This window comes from Ovis canadensis, chromosome 22 (assembly GCF_042477335.2).
Source record: "Ovis canadensis isolate MfBH-ARS-UI-01 breed Bighorn chromosome 22, ARS-UI_OviCan_v2, whole genome shotgun sequence".
NCBI lineage: Eukaryota > Metazoa > Chordata > Mammalia > Artiodactyla > Bovidae > Ovis > Ovis canadensis.
The window spans coordinates 31,886,070-31,892,955 of NC_091266.1; positions in this window are offsets into that span (position 1 = coordinate 31,886,070).

Sequence of the window (6,886 nt, forward strand, 5' to 3'; positions counted from 1 at the left end):
ATCAGCCTCTTTCTCTCTCCTTTACTTTCTTATCGGTCAACTCTGGACCACTGGGTTCTGGTCCATTGAAAGACCTCAACAGGGTCTTAATTGTGGCATGTGAGTGTGAGATCTCTAGTTGAGGCATGTGGAATCTAGTTCCCTGACCAGGGATCAAACCTGGGCCCCCTGCATTGGGAGCATGGAGTCTTAGCCACTGGATCATGAGGGAAGTCTCATGGTATGCACATTTTAAAAATTACTTTGCAATTTTATTGTTGAAGCTTGATTAATTTAAAAAAAATATTTGTTTATTGAGCTATCTTGGTTTGGGGTGGGGATGAAGGTACAGAGGCAGAGTATGAGACAACCTGGAGAGGGGACTTAGCATGAGGTAGGGTGAAGAAAGCACTCCTACTGAGGGACACTCCAGGATAGAGTATCATAGCCAAGAGAGGTAAGAAGGGCACCCACATAGAGCAGGTAGGGGGAGCTACCTTATTTGAAAAGTCATAGCCCATCCACATTGATGAGAAGAGGCTGACAAATACTAACCTGACCAAGTAATCAAAGCAAATGGCATCCGTAATGAACAGATTGAAACTGTCACCTCACAGGATGCAGTAAACAGAAAAAACATTATTTTGTAACATTCCTGTCAAAGAGATACAACCTGAATCTAATCATGAGGAAACATCAGACAAACTCAAACTGAGGGACGTTTTACAAATACCCAGACTATACTCTTCAAGAGTGGCAGGGTCCTGGAAATCAAGGAAAGACTGAGGAACTCTTCCAGACTGAATGTGACTAAGGAGACAGGACAACTAGTTGCAGGATGTGATTCTAAGGAACTGGAAATAAGGAATATCTTTGGGATGTACTGGTTAAAGACAGAGATAAGAATTAGATGGTCCAAATGCATCAATATTAATTTCCTGTTTGTATTTAAGTTTGTATCATGGTCATGCAGGAAAATCACCTAGTTTTAAGACAATGCATACAAAGTATTCAGATCTTCAGAACACTGGGTCAGCATTTTACTCTCAACCTATTCAAAATACATACTACCAAACTTCCTATACACTTGCACAATATAATTATGTACATATCTGTATGTTTATATAGAGAGAGCCAACTATGGGTTCATTTCCAAATATACAAGCCTTTCACAAAAGATTTGATACTGCTAGTGGACATCTGAAAAGGTGCTCCACATTGTCAAACAATCTTCACAGATATGCAAATTGAAACTTCAATGAAGTATTATTATATACCCATCAGAATGATTAAAATGGAAAAAGATTATACTACGTGTTGACAAGAAAGTGAAGGAACTGGCACTCTCAAAGTAAACCATAAATTGGTTCAATCATTTTGCCAATTATTTGGCAGTGTTTATTAATGGCAATCCACTCAAGTATTCTTGCCTATGGAAAATCCCATGGGCAGAGGATCATGGTGGGTCCATAGCATCACAGAGAATTGGACATGACTGAGCAACTGAGCACACACACACATACTTAAAGTGAACACATGCCTATCCAACAATTCCACTTGTCAGTCTGTACTGAACAGAAATGCAGTACATTGGAAAAGCCAAAAAGCCATACTTAAAAATTGTTGGTGGGAGAGTAATTTGATACAACCACTATGGAAAACAGAATGGAGTTCCTTAAAAACCTGAAAATAGAACTTCCCTATGATCCAGCAATCCCACTTCTGAGCATATTACCCAGAGAATATCATAATTAAAAAAGATACATGTGCTCCAATGTTCATAACAGCACTATTTACAATAGTCAGGACACAGAAGCAACCTAAAAGTCCATCAATAGAGGAATGGATAACACAGATGTGGTGCATATACAATGAAATATGCAGTTCAGTTCAGTTCAGTTTAGTTCAGTCACTCAGTCGTGTCCGACTCTTTGCGACCCCATGAATCGCAGCACGCTAGGCCTCCCTGTGCATCACAAACTCCTGGAGTTCACTCAGACTCATGTCCATCGAGTCAGTGACGCCATCCTGCCATCTCATCCTCTGTTGTCCCCTTCTCCTCCTGCCCCCAATCCCTCCCAGCATCGGAGTCTTTTCCAATGAGTCAACTCTTCGCATGAGGTACTCAGCCATAAAAAGGAACAGAGCAGGATCATTAGTACAGTTGTGGATGGACCTAGAGTATGTCATACAGAGTGAGGTAAGTCAGAAAGAAGAAAACAAGTATCATATATTAACACGTATATGTGGAACTAGAAAAATGGTATAGATTATCCTATTTGCAAAGCAGAAATAGAGGCACAGATGTAGAGAACGAATATATGAATACCAAGGGGGATAAGGGTATAGGGGTTAGGAGGACTGGGAAATTGGGATGGACACATATACGCTATTGATACTGTGTAAAAATTAGATAATTGGACTTCTCTGGTGGTCCAGTGGTTGAGAATCTGCCTGCCAAGGTAGAGGACATGGGTCAGTGCCTACTCCAGGAAGACCCCACATGCTGAGAAGCAACTAAGCCTGTGTGCCACAACTGCAGAAGCCCACATGCCTTAAAGCCCATGCGCCACATTGAGAAGCCTTGAGCACCACAACTGAAGAGTAGTTCCCACGCACTGCAACTAGAAAAAGCCCTTGCACTGCAATGAAGATCCAGCATAGCCAAAATAAAAATAAATAAATCTTAAAAAAATAAATGATAGCATAGAGAACCTCCTGTATAGCACAGGGAACTCTAGTTAATGCTCTATGGTGACCTAAATGGGGAAGAAATGCAAAAGGAAGTGGATGCATGTATAACTAGGGCTGATTCATTTTGCTGTATAGTAGAGACTAACACAACATTGTAAAGCAACTATACTCCAATAAAAGTGGATTTAAAACAGAAAGTAGTATAAAAAGAGATGTTAAAGTTCAGTTCAGTTCAGTCACTCAGTCGTGTCCGACTCTTTGCGACCCCATGAATCGCAGCATGCCAGGCCTCCCTGTCCATCACCAACTCCCAGAGTTCACTCAAACTCACGTCCATTGAGTCAGTGATGCCATCCAGCCATCTCATCCTCTGCCGTCCCCTTCTTCTCCTGCCCCCAATCCCTCCCAGCATCAGAGTCTTTTCCAATGAGTCAACTCTTCGCATGCAGTGGCCAAAGTACTGCAGTTTCAGCCTCAGCATCATTCCCTCCAAAGAAATCCCAAGGCTGATCTTCAGAATGGACTGGTTGGATCTCCTTGCAGTCCAAGGGACTCTCAAGAGTCTTCTCCAACACCGCAGTTCAAAACCATCAATTCTTCAGTGCTCAGCTTTCTTCACAGTCCAACTCTTACATCTATACATGACCACTTGAAAAACCGTAGCCTTGACTAGACGGACCTTTGATGTTAGTTATTAGATCTTGAAAGAAAAAAGAATTTTAATAATGACACCATTCAAAATAATACCAATCTAGAACATCTAATATCCATAACAATACAATGCAAAAAAAAAAACTGCAGAATAGTTATTCAAAGCACAAATCACAAAGCAAAATCTTGCTACTATTACTTGTAACAACATGAAATAAACTCCGGCCCTGGAAGCTCAGATGGCAAAGAATTTGCCTGAACTCACAAATGAATTATCAAATGGAAAAAGACGGATACAAAAAAGAAAATTTATGATTCCACTTATTTAAAGATTGCAAACAGGCAAAACTAACCTATGGCATGAAACAATGCATTTCAGGTCAGGGTAAGTAGTGAGTAGAGGGGATATAAAGGCACTTCTGGGTCCTGTTTAATTCTTTTTCTTGACCTGTATGCTGGCTGCACAGTATATGTTCACATGGTAATTCACCAAGCTGTACATTTAAGACATAGGCAACATTTTCTAGGCAAACTTTCATAGGCAAACTTTCAACTTACCATTTTGCCCAAGCTTTGACTGTGGAGGACTTCATGTTGATGTCCTCCTGGACACCCTTGGTGGTTTAGTTGCTAAGTCATGCCAGCTTTTGTGACTATGCACTGTAACCTACTGGGTTCCTCTGTCCATGGAATTATCCAGGCAAGAATACTGGAGTGGGTTGCCATTTCCTTCCCGGGGGATATTCCCGACCCAGGAATCAAACCCAAGTTTCCTGCATTGCAGGCAGATTCTTTACTGACTGAACTACAAGGAAAGGAAGTTCCTGTACACCCATAGGAAATCTCTTTGATGGGAGAAATTCTTGAACTGGGTGTTGGGAAACCTAGACCCTAAGATAGGGTCTTGTACTGATATGTTGGTGCCAATCCACCTCACTAAGTTAGAAATTCCTAAAAATGAAGGAAGAATGAGACTAGTGGTTTGCTGAGATGCTCCTGCCTCTAAAATATCTATGATTCTTTCATTCTACAGAAAGATAAACGATCAACAGAAGACTTCCCAGATGGAGGGAGGAGCAGGGAAGAGTAATAAAATAATTACTGTAAAGAGAGCAACTCAGCTTTTTTTTTTTTTAATCCAAAATGAAGTATTTTGGCTCTTTCAGAGTGTACACTATATGATTCAGGTAGCAAATCACAGCTCTTTGTCCTGGGTAAAACTTTCATTGCAACCTGGGCTTATTCAAGTCCCAAAGGTTGCAAAACCAACATTTCTGATTCTTATTTTAATCAACTGATGCTGTAATTATTAACTCAGTGTTTATTTTAAACATCACTGATTATGGCAAATCACAGAATACTGAATTATGGTACACAGTACATGTTGGTGACCTTGCTTAAACTGAATGCTTGCTATGTTGTTTTCAGTTGCTAAGTTGTGTCCAGTTGCTAAGTTGTGTCTGACTCTTTGCAACTCCATGGACTGCAGTCTTCCCTGTCCTTCATTATCTCCAGGAGTTTACTCAAACTCATGTCATTGAGCCAATGATGGCATCCAACCGTCTCATCCTCTGTCGCCCCTTTCTCCTCCTGCCTTCGATCTTTCCCAGAATCAAGGTTTACTTAGAGGGCAGCATACAGGCCTCAGAGGAATTCAGCCTCAGCTCTACTGGCTGCAGACACCATGTCCTTGGCCCAAGTATTAAATTTCTAAGACCCAGTTTCTTCATCTTTAGAATAGGAATGATTTTAAATTAGGCAAAGTTAATCAAGAGAAAATGAAAGGATATGATGGGTATGAAAATTTTCTAATTGTCATTATTCCTGCAAACAAGTGAGGGGTAAGACATTTTGTAGCTGGATCTACACAGCTCTTAATTTTTCCTTATGAATTCATGAAGCATTCCATATTTTTAGAAATCAAAGAGGACACTAATAGATGGAGAAATATACCATGTTCATGGATTGGAAGAATTAACATAGTGAAAATGAGTATACTACCCAAAGCAATCTACAGACTCAATGCAATCCCTATCAAGCTACCAGCTGTATTTTTCACAGAATTAGAACAAATAATTTCAAGATTTGTATGGAAATACAAAAAACCTCGAATAGCCAAAGCAATCTTGAGAAAGAAGAATGGAACTGGAGGAATCAACTTGCCTGACTTCAGGCTCTACTACAAGGCCACAGTCATCAAGACAGTATGGTCCTGGTACAAAGACAGAAATATAGATCAATGGAACAAGAAAGCCTAGAGATAAATCCACACACCTATGGACACCTTTTCTTTGACAAACATGGCAAGAATATACAATGGAGTAAAGACATCTCTTTAACAAGTGGTGCTGGGAAAACTGGTCAACCACTTGTAAAAGAACGAAACTAGATCACTTTCTAACACCGCACACAAAAATAAACTCAAAATGGATTAAAGATCTAAACGTAAGACCAGAAACTATAAAACTCCTAGAGGAGAACATAGGCAAAACGCTCTCCGACATAAATCACAGCAAAATCCTCTATGATCCACCTCCCAGAATTCTGGAAATAAAAGCAAAAATAAACAAATGGGATCTAATTTAAATTAAAAGCTTCTGCACAACAAAGGAAATTATAAGCAAGGTGAAAAGACAGCCTTCTGAATGGGAGAAAATAATAGCAAATGAAGCAACTGACAAACAACTCATCTCAAAAATATAAAAGCAACTTATGCAACTCAATTCCAGAAAAATAAATGACCCAATAAAAAAAATGGGCCAAAGAACTAAATAGACATTTCTCCAAAGAAGGCATACAGATGGCTAACTAACACATGAAAAGATGCTCAACATCACTCATTATCAGAGAAATGCAGATAAAGACCACAATGAGGTACCATTTCACAGCACTCAGAATGGCTGTGATCCAAAAATCTGTAAGCAATAAATGCTGGAGAGGGTGTGGAGAAAAGGGAACCCTCTTACCCTGTTGGTGGGAATGCAAACTAGTACAGCCACTATGGAGAACAGTGTGGAGATTCCTTTAAAAATTGCAAATACAGCTGCCATATGACCTAGCAATCCCACTTCTGGGCATACACACCAAGGAAACCAGAATTGAAAGAGACACATGTACCCCAATGTTCATTGCAGCACTGTTTATAATAGCCAGGACATGGAAACAACCTAGATGTCCATCAGCAGATGAATGGATAAGAAAGCTGTGGTACATATACACAATGGAGTATTACTCAGCCGTTAAACAGAATACATTTGAATCAGTTCTAATGAGATGGATGAAACTGGAACCGATTATACAGAGTGAAGTAAGCCAGAAAGAAAAATACCAATACAGTATACTAACACATATATATGGAATTTAGAAAGATGGTAATGATAACCCTGTGTGCGAGACAGCAAAAGAGACACAGATGTATAGAACGGACTTTTGGACTCTGAGGGAGAGGGAGAGGGTGGGATAATTTGGGAGAATGGCACTGAAACATGTATACTATCATGTAAGTGACGAATCACCAGTCTATGTTCAATACAGGATACAGAATGCTTGGGGCTGGTGCACG